A 19894-nucleotide genomic window follows, 5' to 3' on the forward strand; every position below is an offset into this window, starting at 1 on the left:
CCATCAAGAAACCAAAAGCCACCACGCTGGGATAAACAGAGAGACCCTCACCAAAGTCTCCAAGGAACCTTAGTAACCAAGGCCTTTTGTTATCTTTGTGGTGATAGCTCCTTCCTTCATTTGTAGCAGGGCTTTCCTCTCAGCCTTTCAATTGTTCTATATGCCATGTTGGTTTACGTATGTATATTGATGGGAAAGAAATTACATTCCTGAGTACTTTGACAAGGGGGGAGGACTTCGACGAGCAACGGGACTGTGAGTGGCTGGAGATGGGACTGATAGTGGCAGAGAGAGAGACTTTGGGAGCTCGTCGACTGACGCGGCAGGCACTTCAGAGAGAAGATTTGGCCCACAGCAAGGAAATCGAGGCAGGGAACCAGCCTGTGTGCGACATACAGAGAAGACCCTCTTATGCCTGGGCAGTTCAAGGGGCCACGAGGAGCTTCTTCAGAGTGCCCTCGCAGCAAAAGACCTCAGCCAGAGAAGCCCTTGTCCCCGGAGCTAGAAAGCTCCGCCTAAAAGAGAGTTTTCTTTTGGGAGAACGTTAGAGAAAGAGAAGGATTACCAAGTAAGATCCCTTCGGTGAAAGTTTTCATGGGGTTATTGAACGATAGGAGGATATGCCCACGGTCTTAGGCCCCTCTTAGAGCGCGGCCACATGGGCCGCTAAACGCAGAGAAATTAGATCTACAGCGGGCAATTCCTGGCCACATGCAAACGAATGCTCTTCGATGTGCAGATCTTCAAACGGAGGTAAGTGCCAAAAAGCCCCCTCCATTCACCAGCGAAAGCTCTGATGAGACGACTTGGTGGACTCCAACGCTGCTGCTCAACGACTGTGCCTGCGCAGATGCTCAGAAGGTCTTCTTAGACACTAAGCGGCAAGTAGCTACACTAGCACGTGGACACAGTCCCACAGATCTGATTTCAGCGCATTCTGGAGCTTTGGAGGCAGGGCAGTGAATTTTAGATCTTTGGAGGGAGGCATGTGGCCGCGCTCTTACGGTTAGGAATTTGTGTGGGTTTTGCTTGTGTTGAACATTCAGTTTGTCCTCAATGGGTATCTCACAAAATGACTATTCCAATTGTCAAGAACGGTACATAGCCTCATACAAATGTCAACCTTTATATTGGTATAATCACAATATAGAGTATGGGTCCAAGATGAAGTCGCAAAGCAGGCTAGTCTCCATGACAGAGACTTGGCGGCTTCCCTATCAGCCACTAGAGTTGCCTACAAATATAGTTTTCGACTTTAAGTAGTTCGTGTACCAACCATAGTCTTATTATTTATGGGAGTCTTCAGTTAAACAAGCATAAAATTTAGTCCTGAAATACAATACATCAACATCCAATTAGTTGTACTTCCTATTTTTTGCAATGCCATGGTTATGTGAAGACAAAACAGCAAACTGTTCAGTGTCCAATTTTGGGATTTCCATCAAAGGCGGTGTGTCCTCTTTCTGTAGATTGAGATGTTGTGTGTGCCTTTAGGACAACAAGAGGCGATTCACAAGCATGTGTCTTGATGGACTTAGCGATTGACCCTGTGAATGTAGAGGATGGGGCAAGGAGGGACCTCATTCAAAATTTTTTCTTCAAGAATATTAAATTTTATGTGGCATGGGAGGTCACTTTATTAAATACTACGTAGAAGGGGCTAGTTATAGAAACTTTGGAAAGAAGAATGAGGAAAACCAATGGACAAAGGAATTGAAGGAACAAGGACAAGAAGGGAATGCCCCAACAAAGTGGAAGAAGATACTAGAGATTAAAGAGAAAAGTGGAAAAAAGGGGGCTCAAGCCCAACAAGAGGCAATGATTGAGAGTACAAATGGGTTTGAAGTTTTGAGGGATGAGGACATGGAGACAAATGAAGAAGAGGAGGAAGAGATTGTCCCCAACACACAAAGCTTCGAAGCACAGTTGCTAAGAGTAGACAAGGCTAATGTGGCCAAAGAGCATAGTTATTTAACCGGATAGGAGAGCATCTCAGATGGATAGGATGGGCTTAAAAGAGGTGACAAACCTAGAAGAAAGGGAGAAAAGAAGGCTTTTGAGGGGTTTGTTATGTCACCCGTGCAAATTCTAGTGGAACAAAAACATACTAAATCCATGACAGGTAACACTCAAGCCAATGTTTCCTTTTAAGGTTTAACAAATGATTTGAAAGCCATTGTTGTTAAAGAGACGACTAAGTTGAATGGATTTTTACACCATACTTTTTCTACAGGAATTGAAAGTAGAGGAAAGTTGAAGCAATAACTTTAGTCGATAGATAAAAATAGGAAATGGTTCTACACCATGATAGAGGGGGTGTGACGATTGAAATAGCCCCAAATCTTGAAAAGTGCATCGGTTGTAGTATCTCAATCTGACTTCTTCTAGGTTTCTTATGTCCAGGATAAGATCAATAAGATGTGGGCAATGCTTTTGGAGGTACATCCTCTGTTTATTGATAAGTGGATCGAGGCCATAGATAGGACCAAGATTTTCTTGTAAGCAATAAGAAAAAGAGCGGTTATGGCCAAAACCATGTGTTTTGTTAGAGCTATATTTAGCTTGCCCTAACTCCGCCTAGTCCTCAACTATATATATGCCTATATATGCCTATGATGAATAGAATCACTTCCTTGGGAGCAACTCTTGTGTCCGTCTCTCTCGTCTTTCTCTTGCTCTCAACACAAGAGTTGCTCCCAAGGAAGTGATTCTATTCATAGATCATAGGCATATATATAGTTGAGGACTAGGCTGAGTTAGGGCAAGCTAAATATAGCTCTAAACTTTTAGAAGAATAAATGCTCACACTCATTGGATTTTTAGAAGAGGGCTAGATTCAATTGAAAGGACTCAAAGAGCAATTGAAAGCAGAAGAACTCATGGCATCTCAATTACAACAGATTTCCACTAGGAATGGTGGGCAGGTAAAGTTGATAGAGCAAATGAGTATGTGTTTAGAAGAATCCGTAAGAACCATGCCCAAGAATTAATCACATGCCTTAGAGAAAAGGAATTGCGTGGTGATAGATAATCTAGAAATTTCACAAGTGGTGACATCCCATTATGAACGTTGATTTGGTGAGCCATAAATCATTTGATTGAGAAGCTAGTGGCAAGAGCTAAATGTAGTTAGGTTAGACCGAGAAGCTAGTGGCAAGAGCTAAGTGTAGTCAGATTAGACTGAGAGTCGTGAATTAGGGTTCTTAGAAAAATTTAGAAGAGTTCAAGGGAGCAGTTGAATGCATGGCTAAATGAAAGACCTCACGACAGGATTGACTCCTAGTGAAGTTCTATGTGGTGCTCTAGGACTAGATTGGGCCTCGTCTAATCAACTTGTGGAATGGATTGGTGGAGAGAGTTTCCTTGGACAGAAGGATCAATAGAGAGATGGTATAGTTGAACTGTTGTGTGTTCTTTTGTTTGAGGGGGATAAGAGGAGGAGAGAGAGAGAGAGAAAGAGAGAGGTAAGCTATGAATTTGTAGATAGAGGGAGAGATATCATATCATGATATGTGTATTTTATTTGTTTTTGTGAGGGGTAGGGAAAAGAGAGTAAGGAATAGATACATAAGGGGTTTTGTAATTCAAAAAGTGAAAATTTTCATACATAATGGATACTTTAATCATCTCAAAATTTACAGAAGGGGTGTATATAGGTTATAAAAATCCACAAGTAGGGTTTTTTTTAAAATACCCCGGTCCCAAGGAAGAGCTTTTGAATGGAGACTGCTAGCAATGTGCAACACTTGTTATAAGATTTTTGCCAAAGCACTAGCACTTCGATTTAAGGGACAAGGTTCATGTTTGGGTAAGAGAAGAGCAAAAGGGATTCATAAAAGGTCGAACTGTACTAACATTATGGGAAGGGTCAAAGTTGGCTGATGAGCAGGAGCAATATCGAAGGATGATTTTGACAAGGCATATGATAGGAGGGAGTGGGGGTTCATCATTGGATCACTAGAGGATATGGATATTGGCCCCAAACTTCTTTGCCATTTCCTGGCAAAGAGATCTATCCGCCAAGGGTGTCCCCTTTCCTGTTTACTTTTTGCTATAGTTGTAGATGCTTTGGGATGGCTCATTCAAGACAAAGTAGAACCAAATTTGATAAAAGGCATTTAGTAAGAGGATGTGAGACAGCTTATGAGTCAACAATTTGTAGATGACACAAACCTTACACCCCAACATGATTCAACGTCCGTATGAAACACAATGCGAGTGTTCTGTTTAGCCTTAGGATCTAGAGTCAATTACAACAAAACGCGATTTCAGGACAAAAAAGGATCCTCTGAAATATTGGTGATCAAGGAATGCCAGGTAATCAAAGATGGGGAAATTTTAAGGTTATTGGAAATACCCATGGGATTCCATTATACCATGAAGGCATGAAAGGAGTGGGCACTGCAAAGAATCAGCCAAAATTTTTCAAAATGGCAAGCCCTTCAACCCTCACTTGCTAGAAGGAAATTTGTTCTCAATCACTTCATTTTACCCATCAATCATTTACATCATTTCTTGCTATTATCCTTCCAACAAGAGAGTGGGAGAGAATAATTCACTTTTCAAAACATTTTTGTGGAGGGAAGGATGCAACAAAGGAAAGTTGCAATGGTAAGATGGGATTTCTGCACATTTCCAAAGAAAAGAGAGAGAGGATCAAGAATTGTAAACATGGAAAGATCCTTAACTAGGTTTATGGCTCAATGGATGCTTAAGCCTTACAATTTGCTACTAGGAGATAATGTAGGAAGATTGGGTGGTGCTCAAAAGTTATATCATTTGGAATATATGGTTGTAGAGAAATGCTAGCTTGTTTAAATATGACTTTTTGGACTCACTCTTTCATGGTGATTGAATACATGCATAAGGTGACAATCTGCTACAGCAACGTGATGCTCTTATCCAATAGCTTCAAGATAATCTCAGGAAGGACATACGATTTGCTACAAAGCATCTCGAGATGTCCAAAAATATTTGGAACCTTCTGGTTGATGTGGTCAATGCAACCAAAGTACCTCATGGAGACAAATTTACTTGGATACCATCTATTGTCTATACTTGGATACCAACTAATAAATTACTATACTTGTCTATGGTCAAGAATGCTTCCACCTGAATTTGTTTTGTACTTGGATACCGTTTGCTACATATACTTGGATACCGACTATTAAATCAATCATTGTAAAATTCTTACATATTTGTCTCTAGATATTGCCTCTATGCCTTGAATGATAGGACTAAGTAGGTCGTACTCAATAATCTTCATGGCTTTTATCACATGAAGAGGATATAGAAAGCATGTGAACTATATCTCTTGTAAACTTTGCAAGTGAACTATAGGTGGTGCACGATTGCTCCTTTGTTGCCATTCAAAGGTATTTTTCAACCTAGAGAAAACAATAATATATTGGCACACATTATTATCATAGTTTTTAAAGAGTGAAGAGTCTTTCCACCTTCTTGGAGAGATCAAACTTTAGCTTGATGTGGGTCTTGAAGAATTTGCATCAAAGGGTGGATTGAGAGCTCAAGTGATTGTTTTGCTAGACTTTTTGTTTTTGTACTTGTTAGAAGTTGCATTCTCCAAAGAAGTTCTAGACTTGAGATTTAAGAAACCACAAGTTAATCTATAAGGTCAATAGATTGGTTTTTAATGTTCTTGTTTTGAAATCAACAAGTGAATGACACAGAATAGCAAAAAGAAAAAAAGGAAAAAAAAGAGAGAAGTGCATACACATTTTAGTAGGCAACAATGAAACAATTTTTGGTTTGTTGTAATGTGTTAGATAAAAGACATGGATAGTAACAACATTCACATGAGCAACTTTGCATTATTGCAAGTATGCATATTCTTCCTTGTATATAACTGGAAGCTTGTGTGCTAAAGTAAAGTTTGTGTTAAAGTAAAGGTTTTCTTTGGTATTGGAAGGTGGATAAGAGAGATGCAATATACATATTTGATCTTGAACATTGAAGGAAACTGTTATGATCATATAAGCTCTTCTAAATTTTATGTGGGATAAAGTTGAAAGAGCCTTTTTTGTGGCACATGTTTGAAACTTTAAAGGATCCCTTCTTACTCCTATATTTCTTTTTTTAATATCCTTAAAGCAATTGCTTATCAGAAAGGCATGAGGCAATAGTATAGAGGGGATTTTTTCATGGTTGACATCTACCTAGGTCTACTAATGTTTCAAAGCAATTAATATGCCTTTGTTTATCCTTTATCTAGGATATACTTTGTCGTTGAATAGAGATTTGTGTGGGAAATTAGTAGAATAGATGCAATGTACTTGTTCCCTTAAAGGATCAAAAGCTGAACACTAGTATGATAAAGGAATTTTCTTAACTAGTATAGCTTGTTGAAATTTTGTTCCATGTATGGCAGCTTGGATTTCCAAATAGGAATTTATATGGCCATATATGTACGTCATAAGAATTTATTTAACTTTGAGTAAAAAGAAAAACCATGGGAATTTCGTTATATCCATATTAGGAAGATCTTGTGGCTATTTTCCATTGATTTTTTAAAAATTATTCTATAATTAGAATGGTCTTGAACAATCTCTAGAATATTATTACATAAAAGAAGAAGGACTTACTTTGCTTTGAAGTAATTTCTTGACAAGGAAGTAAGCCTTGCAATTTAGGGATTACTCCACAAAAGGGTCAAATGATTTAGTGCATTAATGAAAATGTTGTTTTGGTAGGAATTAAAAAAGGATTAATTCATTATTTCCATAGACCTTTAGTTAATTTAGAAAACTATAAGGACTAACTTTTGAATACTTATGGAATGTAAGAATGCCAAGCCTTTATTAATGCTAATCTAGATAGAGTGGCAAGGATAACAATTGTGTGCTAGCGTTGAACCCTGACTTCCACAACTTAAATGATTTATTCCAACATTCATTTGATTGTGATGGTGCCTAGTGAGTCAGCATATCTCTCCATCGAATTTGCATTATAGAATCTTTGGCATAATTTTTTGAATTGAAGTAAGGCATTGCCAACTTTGAGGATCATTGTTTGATGGATTATGTCCACAGTATATGATTGGAATGAGCCACTTACTGTAGACTAGTCTCTTTGTATTTGTTACGATTTACTAATATGAGCGTCATTATTTAGTTGACTCCCACCTTTTCACTGCTCAAAAAGAGGCTTAATAATAATGGATTAAGTACTTGTGATTACCATAAAGGGTAAGATTATGTGGTTGCATCTAGCTTACTTACATATTTTGTTTGAAATAAAAATTGATCCCTTATGAAAGTAGGCTAGATTCTTTGATAGATAAAAACACACACATGCAAGTGTATGCACAAATATATACATTGTCTCATGTGTAGATAATTGTGTGTGCATGCAAAACACACACACACACACATAGAGGTGCATTATGCACACATGGACATGCATATACACATGTGGACACAAATACATGTACATACATACATACACACTAGACACATACACATATACAAACATAGACACAACACACATACATGTGTATGCACACAACAACACACGCCTTCAATGATATAATGCTACAATAGCATGTAAGTTCTTCACTTGTATTATAGTATGGTATGTTTTACTTGTAACAATGCTCAAAGCATAGGTAAAAGGTGACCACAAGGTTTAGTCCTAGAAATTTTCTCTTAACTAAATAAGAACCATGAAAGATTCAAGGTTTTTGTCTTCTTGAAGAAACATTATAGGGCCAAACCCGATGGTTGCATTCTAGCCCATGCCCTGGGTGTAAGTTCTGGTAAATCATACTTATTGTCTTTCAAAGTAAATTAGGGAAGAATAACTTTGCAAAAATACTATTATAAGAAATGTTTTACCTGAATCAAAGCCAAGGACATCCATGCCACATGGGCTAGAAGGCACCGCTAGGTTCAGTGCTATAGAATTTCTCTCAAGAAAACAAAAAACCTGAAAGATGCAGCAATACTAGATTCAAGGTTTTTATTTTATTGAGAGAAACATTCTTTGTGCAAAGCCTAGTGTGTGCATTCTAGCTCACACACTAGGCTTTGGTTCAGATTATACATACTTATAGCTTTTCAAGGAAAAACTAGGCCAAAAAGACATTCTATGTGCAAAGCCTAGTGGATGCATTCTAGCTCACACACTAGGCTTTGGTTTAGATTATACATACTTGTAGCTTTTCAAGGAAAAACTAGGCCGAAAAAACCTTTTCAAAATCTCGTTACCTTACCATATTCTCTATCACATTCATTGGCTTGCAGTTGTGGTTGGCCCTTATCCCAATATGCTATAATCTCTATTACAGTCATTGGCCCTATAATCTCTATTACGTTCATTGGCTTGCAGTTATGGTTAGCCCTTACCCCAATATGCTAGATATTGGAGCAATTGACCACTTCCACACCAAAAATCAACACTCTCTCCCTCACCCTCTTCCTCTCATGACTTGATTAAGGTCCACCTTACCCACCAGGCTAGGTACAGGAGCTATGGACCACAATCTTATTGAAAGAAGAGCACTTGGAGCTTGCAAAAAAAAAATGAAAACCTAGTAAGTGTTATTGTCGATAAATGCAATTATACCACCACTACTAATAACACTAGAGGTATTTGTATATTACTAAATGACTCGATAATGTTAGTTTCACACTATTTTGGACCAAAAATGGCAATTGTGAATGACACATTAATGCGAAACATGAAAACATCAACAAAATCCATGATGGTATCATGAAATTATGGCATTACCATGTGGGATTTGATGTTCTAGCCTACTTTGAGGTGTACTAGAAATACCCAATGAATAGTGTAGTTTGTTGTCGTTTCGGTGGTATTGCATCTAGTGTCTCCTTTGTGGGGGTTTTGAAACCTTGTCAAGATTATTCTTCGAGTAAGTCAAGGGAGTAAATGCACTTCCTCCTTAATGAGAAGCACAAGGCAAATGCAATTCCAACCCCCTCTATGTTTAAAGGGGCCAAACAATATGCAACTAGAAAATTGTGTAGCAATAGTCATACAAAATTTCCCATTTGTTTGTCGAAATGACTAGCCTGGTCAGCATAAATGGCTGTTCATGCAACCTACCCTAAAGCTATGGTAACAACTCAACACCATGTCAATATGGCTCCACCCATTTCCTAGAAAAGAGATGGAATCAAGGAAGCTAATATGGGAACGACACCCCTATCAAAGCAGACATTACAACCTTCAACACTAACACTAGAAGAGGCTTTAGGTATTGGACCTTCGATTATACACTAAAGTGCTAATTCATTGCCACACCATTGTAATCATCTTATTTTGCCAATGTGAATTGGGTGCCTAACGTTGCCTATATGATCTATTTCATTGTTGTTTATTATGATTTGTACAGGCTAAGCTCCATTGCACATAAGGGTTCCAAAGACATTTGGATACCACTAGTCAATCTTATTGTTAATTCTTTCAGCTTATTGTTCATATAGTTCATTAGGGCACTTGGCTCTCTCTTATAGCTAAAATTCATAGACTTTCCCATCCTCGGCCAAAAACATTTGTGGTAGGTGCTTTTCTTGCAGTGAATATCAGCATAAAATATTTAGGTGTTCAATGAACTTATATTGGACAAGCAAAAATTATTCTTACGCTTCTATATGCTTGCAAGCATAATCCATTGGTAGGGTGTATACCAATGATCATGTAACAGTTTGCTTTAATGTTTAAGATCAAATATGTATATAGCTTGCTTCCATAGCTTGTTGAGTATGACCCACTCTTACAGTTCTACATGCTTGCAAGCATAATCCATTTGGCAGAGTGTATAAGCATATGATCCACTATTTTTGCTATTCTTGAAGTCATTCTCATTTTTAATTTTTCAATGCCATACAATTCACTGGCCAGTTCACTGGAAATTCTGTTCTCTATTCAAGGTTAAAAATATGACACCATCCTTTAACCTCGTCTAGTTTAAGTGCAATTTTGTTCAGCTATACCGTACCTAGTGATTCTACAGCTATGACCAATGAAAATATTTGATGCATTTGATGTATCCCAATACAAAGTGCCCCTTTACAAAGGTGTTTAGCCAAAAAATATTTTACTAGCAATAGCAAACTCTGTGAGGCCAAATGGAATACGTCCTTGGTGATAAACTATGACTAAAAAATGTATGTATTAACTACAAAATGATCTCAGAGTAAAATATCTTTGTGTGTCTAAGTAAAGGCCTAAGCCTTCGACCCTTCCAATGTAGACAACTTCTTGGGGTTCATAGATCAAGTTGATATATCAAGCACTGGAAGCCAAGACCATCATAGTACAGAGAGCTTAAGAAGCCAGCCTTTCATAGTTTTGGCTCTCTATGCTTGAATGCCGACAAACATTGTCAAAATAATAGAAATAGTAGGCATACTCTCCTCTATACAGCTCTATACAATGCCAAATGTGACAAATTCATAAAAAGAACCATAAATCATCCTATCAAGGAAACTCCGAGCTCCCAAGCATTCACAGATGTAAGAGGTACGTAAGTAATAATCTAAGAGCCCAATGGTATGTAGGTCAAGGAAAGTCTCTCAACTAATCCTACTTCCTTCCAAGGCTGGCCGAAAAATGAGTTTTCTTCTCAACAAATTGTTCAAAACGAACCCAGAGCGTCCGAACATAAGGTTGTTTGAGGAGCATTAGTTATGATTTTTCTTATCTCTAGAGTACTTCAACTCAAATTTTCTGGTAGGCAATACTACAAGAGGCAGTGTTCCTCATTCGATGGGACTGAAGACTTTGAGCCAAAGTGTAGAAATTATGTGGGAACAAAGCATTAAGGTCCTTCGTTATCTTGTACTCCATAGATCCAAAACTATAGTGCAAAGACACTATCAACTGAGGATAAAAAGCTCGAACTCATTAACAAAATATAGTAATGCAACTTGAATTTATCAACGGGCAGTAACCTAGAATGGCCTGGTGAGGAAGTTTTGCTTCCTGTGGGAAAAGTGGGACGTCTTGCGACTTGTCAACAACAAAGCCTGGTGCAAATCCACCTTTGTAATCAAACATGAGACATAACAAAAAGAGTTGGAGGTAGCTACAGAATTCTAGCAAACCAACATAGCCAACCCTTCCAACAAATAAGAGGGATATTACCAAGAAGAATAGATGGCTAATTGATTCAAAAGGATCTTCTATGCAAATGTAATGTAGACTCCTTTTATATCTATGCTTCATGTATATGAACTATTACATAGGAATCAATGTTTTTGGAGAATGTACTAAGAGATCGCTCATACAAAATAGAGAACCAACTCCTTTTACCAAGAGAAAAGGGAGAGCTATGTAGCTACGACCCTCCTGTAGAGTCTTGAATACTTACTCGCTCCTCGGTCGTGCAACGGCTTGGGAATGTAGTGCTTGGTTTGAAGGGACTCGATAGTGTTCTTTGGAGCTTGTCTCAACTTGTGTGAGTTGAGTCCTTAGTATCATCCAATGGCCAGCAAGGAAGAAGAACCTTGCTAAATGAGTTTGTCTCATGATCCGCTTTGGTGTGTCAGTGTGAAACTTGGAAACGAGTGAACTTTAAATTAACATGAAGTAAGTATGTGTAGAATATTTGAATTGTTATTATACTGATAATTTTAATGCTAGAGAATATGTCTCCCCATACATTGAAAAATGGAAATTTCCCATTAATTAGTTGTTGGGAAGAGAAGAGGGGTGAAAAGGAAGAGGGAAAGGGCATGATTAACTAAGGGATAAAGGGGAGAGGGAGGAGTTTCAATTAAGAGGGACCACTTAAGAAGGGGGCATTAAAAAAGTAGGCACATGCAAAAGGGGGAGGGGGAATAGGGACCATTTGAAGGGGGCTTTAAAGAAGAAGGAACTTACTAAAGGGGGAGGGGGAAGAGGGTCCATTTATAGTATTTTAGTTAGCACTAGGTATGCTCTTCCACTCTATAGCTTAGTGATAGGGCTCACATGTGGGAAAGACAACATTGTGGGTTCGAATCCTACCCTACCCTCTTTAATAATGTGAGCTCTTCTTAGAGATAACTTAAAATAAATTAATTAACCCAAATAAATCGATTGATCCATGGACAAACGTAAGTTAATTAACCTCTATGGTCCAAAACAAATAGGAATATAATAAAGTTGAGCGAGAATGTCCCCCCATACATTGATAAATGTATATATATATATACATTCATAAATGAAAACACTATAACAGAATTAGAAATTGCATTTTTAGTAAGATGCTATTTAACACATCATGTACATGATTGCACAAAGAAATTAGAAGAATGAATAATAAACGATATGAATTGTATTTTGAATATTTCAAAATGAATTTAGATAAATAGTAGTGTTATTTAAATCAAGTTGTTCCGCTTCAAGTAGTAATACTTTTTCGAGCTCACAGGGTTTCCTTTTATGTTATTGTACTCCTTTGAGCTCGATGTTGTGTCAATTTGTGCAATGTAGTGACGTTCTAATTTATTCACTTCCATTTTATTTAGAGTTGATGCTAGGATCTCTGTCTTGAAAAGATTGTCAAATGGTGTGTACCTATGGACATCATGAAGCATTTTAGATGGTGGGTTAGTTTTGTTTCTTTCAGACATCTTTTAATGTCTATAGTTTGGCCAATATCGATCTTGTCAATGGTTATTGGCCATTGGCCCTGCTATAGAGTGTATGCATCTCTGAATTTTTGTAATATGCTGTCAGCTGCTCATTTGTCAAGATCTGCAAGCTCTTCAAGCTCGATGTTGAACCCAAAGTGCAGAATTGTCATGGAAAAGATCTATAACCCCTTGGTATATTTATCAAGTAATACTTGCACTTTTCTGTGGGGCAACAACTCATCCATGAGCTCCTGTCCATTCGATAGCTTTTGTATAATGTGCTTTATTAATCCATCTATGAGTTCATTGCTTCCTCTTGGTTTATCTTGTAAAATTTGCATTACTTTAGCCATCAATGGATGATATTGGTCGTACAAATCAAATCTAAAGATATATTCTTGTGGTTGTATTCTTGCTATGTTTGCACTTCTCATCTGTTTATCATTGAAAAAAATCTACTCCCTTTTTTCTATTTCTTTAGGGCACGCTCTTCCTCGTCGCATTTTTGTGTAGCTTTATGTTTGAATTATTGGAAGAGTTGGAAATGAACATGAATGTATGAATAAAATTGTAGAATGAAGTGAAATAGACTAAGTCTCTAAGAAAGAAATAATAACACATGGATACATACCTCTTTCGTGCTAGCCACTTCGTAAAAAGAGGCACGTTCTTCCTATGGTCTCAAAAAGGAAACAGTGATCGAGTTATACAATGAAGAAATCTAGTATTTTTAGTTTACTTTAGAGCCTAGGTTTGAGAGTAGTTTTTTGGACCATATAATTAGCCGTACAATTATTAGTATTATCGTATCGAGTAATGGATGGCATATGGATATTACTTTTTTAAATTACATTATGGGTATAGTATATGAGGCATGGGCACGAAGTCAGCTAGTTTTATGGAGGTTTTATGCTACGCAAGATACGAAGATGTCATCGACTCGTTACTTGTGAGAGAGTATGAGGTACGTCAATCTTAGAGCAAACGATTCACGTATTACGATTAATGTCTTTCTTGTAGTGTCAGACCTTGTGACTTGTGTTTGGTTATTGCATATGCAAGCATGATTGGAAATGTTGTCTTGTGGTATCACATCGCATTCAAAACCTTGCATGTATGCTTCGAGCATCCGAGTGTAATAGGCTCGCCTGTGGAAGAGATGATGGCATGAATCTTTATTAATATGCATGTTGTTTTGTGCCACTCCAAGCTACGAATAGTTGCTACTGCTCCGTTGTTGTTTTGTGCCACTCCAAGCTACGAATAGTTGCTACTGCTCCGTTGGCATCTCCTATTGTCAAATTGCTATTTTTTGTTAGCATGATTCTAGCACCAATTGCAATGTGCTAAAGCTCATGAAAATTTAGGTTGATTATCCAATCTTGTAATTCTCGAATGTTATCTGCATTTGATATGGATTGTACTAGCATGATGTCAGAGGCTAGAAACTGTGATCTTAGTAGATTCTCGTTATATTGATGCATGTCCTCCTTGTGTGTGCACAAAACAATGGTCTCTTTATCAATGCAATTTTGTACTTCCTGATGATCATTCCACCAAGATATTGATGGACCTGGTCTTCTATTGGTATTGTAGTGTTGTTGGCTCTTTCCCACGACTTCCGCAAGAAGAACATGGTATTCTCAATATGCAGGGTTTCGAGGCTTTTTGTCACCTACAGATATATCAGTGTGGTCATTTGTAGTATAAGTGTAGCTTAGGACCTTGGGTCATATTCCGGTGAGAGACGTAGGCTTACGTGTGGTAAGCAAACATAGTGCAAGCATGTGTGAAAGGAACGTGCATCATCATGATTGGGGTAATGAAGGCTTTCACCTTCATTGGGGGTTTAAGGGTTGGAGGGAGGTTCAGGGTTCAGGAGGTTCCAAGGTTTAGAAGAAGATTCTAGGGTTTAGAAGAGATTCAGGGTTTAAAAGGAGGATCCAAGGATCAAGGTAGAGTACATGGCAGAGAACTTCTCTTCCTCAAAGATCATGGAGGTCAAGGGTTGAGGGACTAAGGGTTTAGGGAGAGCATACGAGTGGGAGAGGAAGGTGTAAGAGCAGAGAGGAGGAGGAGAGGGTGGACAAGGGAGTAGGAGGAGAGAGAAGAAGGGGGGAGGAGGAGAAAGGAGGAGGAGGAGGAGAAGGGACGAGGAGGAGGAAGGAGAAGGCAAGATGAGGAGGGAGGAGAAGGGAGGAGGAGAGGGAGAAGAGGGGTTGCAAGGTTGGACGGCAGGAGGGGAGCAAGAGTTGCAAGATTAGGACATGCTTTTGGATGTGGAATGCAAGGAAGCATGGACACTTGGAAACAATTGCTTGGAATACCAAAGTAGAACTCAACACAATGCCCCAAAGAGTCTAGGCTTCATTCCATTATGGGGTATTTATACAAGTTAGAGTGCTTCTCTCTCTGCATGTAGGAATTGTAAGACATTCTCTCTCTAGAACTTCCATCTAGAAGTTGCATGTACAAGTTGCAAGTTGCAAGTAGGAGTTGCATGTAGAACTCGCATGTAGGAGTTGCATGTAGAACTCGCATGTAGAACATGCATGTAGGAGTTGCATGTAGAACTAGCATGTAGGAGTTGCATGTAGAAATTACATGTAGGAATCGTATGTAGAACTTGCATGTAGAACATCCATGTAAGATTCCTAAGAGGGATTATTCCTAGCCTTATGTAAGTACAAGTGGAGCTTTGTAGCTGCTCTACACACACATTATGTGCTACCTAAGTCCATGTTGGCATAGAGACAACATATCCCCAGATCCATTTTTTGATTATTGTGATCACGGAGTTCGAATGCCATGCGCATAACCTAGTGGTTGTGGAATTTGTGGCATGCCAGTCGATCATGCTGCAAAGGCTTGGCACCATATAATTTTTTCTCTATTTCCAGAAAGCATGTATCCACCATTTGTTCGGGTCATCTTTGTGCCATAATGAGATAGCTCCCAACATACCCATTTTTCTAAACTCTTTATGGGGCTATAGATAGCTATAAAAAAGCTAAGCTAGAGCTCAAGATAGCTCTACATGTGGCCATTGCATTATAAGCCACAAGAACAAGTGTAGTGGTTGATTTGTGCTAGCAAGCTAGTCTTACACTAAAATAGCTATAAAATTGCTAAATAACTCTCTTGTAAGATAGGAGCTCAAGAGTTCCATGTGTGAGGTGAACCAGTGCGATGGTAGCTATAAAAATGCTAAATGACTCTCTTTTAAGATACGAGCTCAAGAGTTCCATGTGTCCAGTGCGGTGGTTGTATTGTGAGGTGAACCACAGCCATGGTTATATTGTGAGGTTAATCGCAATGTATACCTATCCAATAAAGGTGTGAATTGCCACATGGCAAGCTTTACATGACGTTCAGAAATAATTATATTCCTATGGAGTAAATGCATGGAGTGACATGTGGTGTCAAGCTTGGCATGGTGGTCAGAATGATTGTGCCACCACGTTACATCTCATAACTACACCAATTTGGCAATCATGAAGGAAAAAAAAAGCATGGCAAGAGAATGAGCTTGCTTTCAAATTTGAAATTTCACCCCCACCCACTAGTAGGACATGGTGTGACCTCAAAATGGTTTTGTGATCGGCTAGACACAATCATGCTTCCACCACTATCTACCCTTCTACCCATTTTCCTACCCTTTATATTTAGCCATATACCCTTATCTACCCTTCTACCCATCCCCTACCCTTAAAATTTAGTCATATACCCCTATCGGCCTATCTACCATTCTACCTATCCATCTACCTACCCATCTCCTCATATTCCCTATCTCCCATGTATCCATCCCATCTACCCACCTATCCTACATTAAACCCTCTTAATTGATGGTAATGTTGCTTACAACTATGGTATATCCCTCTTGATATTTTAGCATCATTGTGGATCACTCAATCTAGAGTCCCCAAGATGAAACCTAAGTAGTGTTTGTGTACTGTCAACATCATAGTTCTCACCCAAAGCACTATGCCATTATAAGGGATTCCATGCATGCACAAGGCATGAGTACTTCTCAATCTTACAGGACACCCTCATAGCATATCCTATCTATTTAATAGGATGTTTGCTAGCAAGGCATCATTAACCAATCATCATTTTAGAAGGGGTTAGGACAAAGGAAGTGGTTGTATGGCTTGTTTTTCTGAGTTGCATACAGAGTCACCTGATCACCCTATTGCCACACACATGCATGATCGTGGATGGATCCCTTCCTATGCCACACTAGTAGTTCAGATGGGATGGTCCACACATGAACCCACAACGGAGTTTACACATATGCATGGATGGGGCTCTTCTCATGCCCACACCACTAGTTGAGACATGATCATCCATGTATGATCCAACACTTTAAATTATCATGTGCACAAGCATGGATGGGACTATTTTAGTGCCACACCAATAGTTCAGATGGGATGGGCCATACAGGAGGCTATACCTAAGAACACCATATTAGAGAATTTGAGGAAATCCCAATACTTTGGGACTTTTATTTTCAATCTAGTTTCCATGGTATTTTGAGTATCAAAAATTTATAGTTGGCAGGGTACAAGCCTTTGGAATCTACTCTTCAAGATCTTTCCAATGATATGTCACAAGTGGGGTTTTAACAAAAGTTTGAAAGGGTCCACCATGCCTCCATTTGAAGATCTTTGCAAAATGGGACTTAGGATTTTCCCGAATTGCCTAATATGATGTTTAAGGTAGGTAATCCATAATCACTTACTCCTATGACTCCAGCATTCAAGAAACCTAGGAGTGATTGTTTGGCATATAGTATAGATGAGATAAACACATCATTGAGGATGGTAGAGGATCTGTTGAGATTATTTGCATGTATCAACTCTTATGGCTACATTTGACAAGGGTATCATTACAAACTGTCATAAACAACTAGATCACAAGAAGGAGTATGTCCTTAGCACACTATACACCAAGTTCCCAATGCTCAATGACAAAAGGTTCAGTTGGTTAGTATATGCTTAACCACATGAAATTTTTCATGAGCCACCACAAATTGGAGGTCCGAGATGCGTTAAGCTAAGGGAGGTATAGACCCCTGCATGTTTAAGGGGTTTGGAGGCTCACAAAGAAGGAGAAGCAAGAAAAGCCAAAGAACTTCAAGCAAAGAAGGGATGTTGGTAGCAAACTCTCAAATTTCTAGGTGGCTATTACAAGGCTTGTTTTAGAGCCCAATTTGTATGTTTATTTGTTTTTGTCATTGCTCATTATTACTATTTTGAAAGTCATTTTTTTGGCCACTAACACCACTTCCTTTTTTGGCAAAAACTTTAGTTTGTCATTTTCCTACTGCTTAAGAGTACCACTATGCTTATCAAACTAGTGCAAATAGTTTGTACGATAAACTAAATGATGAAGGCAATGTACCTCTAATAGTACATAAGTATTTTTGACATTTTACCATTGTTTATTCTCTGATTTAAAACATCTACTATATTGTCCACTACAAATTTTCAAATAACAGCATATATACCATCACTTATTATAGTGTAAATATCATCACAGTCATTCCATCACTCATCCAGATGTGTTTATCATCAAAATTATAGGCCAACTTTAATTTAGTTTAATCTTATTTTTGTTAGTATGTACAAAAAAAAAACTATCCATATATAGTAATGAAAGGGATTGGGATGAGTAAGGAGATGAACACACACACATGCACACAAGCACACGTGCGCTCGTGCACATGCACACGCGTGCACACACACACACACACACACATAGTTAGTCAATAGAAATGAGTTGAGAGTGACACAAACATGTTAATGGAAAAATAATTTCCCTTTGTTTCCCTTAGTGCAAGATTAATGTAACCTTAGCCATGCATACAAGATCAGAGTTTTGTACATTAACAACTCATTCTTCACAATCATGCTTGCAAGTATCATGTCCATATCATGAAGTCAAACTAAGTACTTGCATGGAAACGGTGGTCAAAAGCTCAATTGGAAAGGGAGATGACAAGACAAGAGGAATGGATAATAGGAGAGATGAGGGAAGAGTGTAGACGTTACCAAGAGTGAAGCAATGGCCTCATGGCTATATTAGAAGGGAGATGACAAGATAAAGGGAAAACAGATGAGTAGGGAGAGATGAGGGAAGAAAAAAGAGATCATGAGGGCCTCATAACAGATGAGGGAGGGATGAGGGAAGAAAAAATACATCATCAGGGCCTCATAATAGATGAGGGAGAGATGAGGGAAGAAAAAATACCTCATAACAAGAATTTAATGAGTGGACTCCAACACAGGTAAAAATAAGAGGGGAACATAGTTATGGATGTGTAGGCCACTAGATAAATATTTCAAGAACACATCTATGGAAGTGTTTGTCAATGGGAAAATATAGAGGTATAAATTTTAGCCCATGCTACCCTTTTCAAGGCTTCACTGGGTTTAAGCATACTTAAAGTTCATATATGGGTCTTTTATAAGCTAGAATTTAAAAATCCTAATCTTATAGTTGGTCAAATGACTTGTGTTGATTGATTTCAATACTTGGAGAGCTAAATTTGGAGCTTTTGTGAGAAAATTATGTTAACTTTTGGGATTATTTATCAAATTTCAAGATGTAAATATTATACACCAAGCAATTCAAAGAAAGCTCTAAATTTGCCATTGGGCTAATATTCACCCCTTGTTTTTTCCTTGGAATGGAGTGTAGGGAGGGAAGTAAAATGTGTCTTCTTCTAAATCCAAATTCTCTCTATTAATGCCTAATGTGAGTTGGGGTACCTTCCTTGTGATTTCGGTGTGGTTTAAGAGACATGCAGTGAATGGTTGAGAGGAGTTTGCATGTAATTCATTAAAGGTGTTGCTTCTATGCCCATCTCCCTAGGATCTTTGGATTTAGTGAAATCTGTCATCTACTCTTCAAAATATTATTGCCTTTTTCTTTTCATCCATCACATGCAAGAGCTTGGCTTTTTTCCACACCGATTCTCTTTCTGGCCAAATTCTTCTTTTTTGACTGACATTCTAATCCATTGTAGGTCTTGTTGAAACCAATTCTAGGTAGTTGTCTCTTCTGGCCTCCTCTAATCCCTATTATCTCTAAGTAGTTGCTTCATTTGGTCTCCACTCCTTGTCTGATAATTTTAGTTTGGCCTTGTTGAATTGTGTTAGGGAATTTAGCATACACATGTGATACAATTGGAAATGGCAATCTACCCAAATCTTTGTGTGATAGATGGGAATTTGATCATATTTCAAGAGTATAATTTACATGTTGTAGGATGTAGATTGAGGGTTCAT

This window comes from Dipteris shenzhenensis, chromosome 4, assembly GCF_047967505.1.
Source record: "Dipteris shenzhenensis isolate YYH24624 ecotype China chromosome 4, Dip_SZ_1.0, whole genome shotgun sequence".
In the NCBI taxonomy this organism is placed as follows: domain Eukaryota; kingdom Viridiplantae; phylum Streptophyta; class Polypodiopsida; order Gleicheniales; family Dipteridaceae; genus Dipteris; species Dipteris shenzhenensis.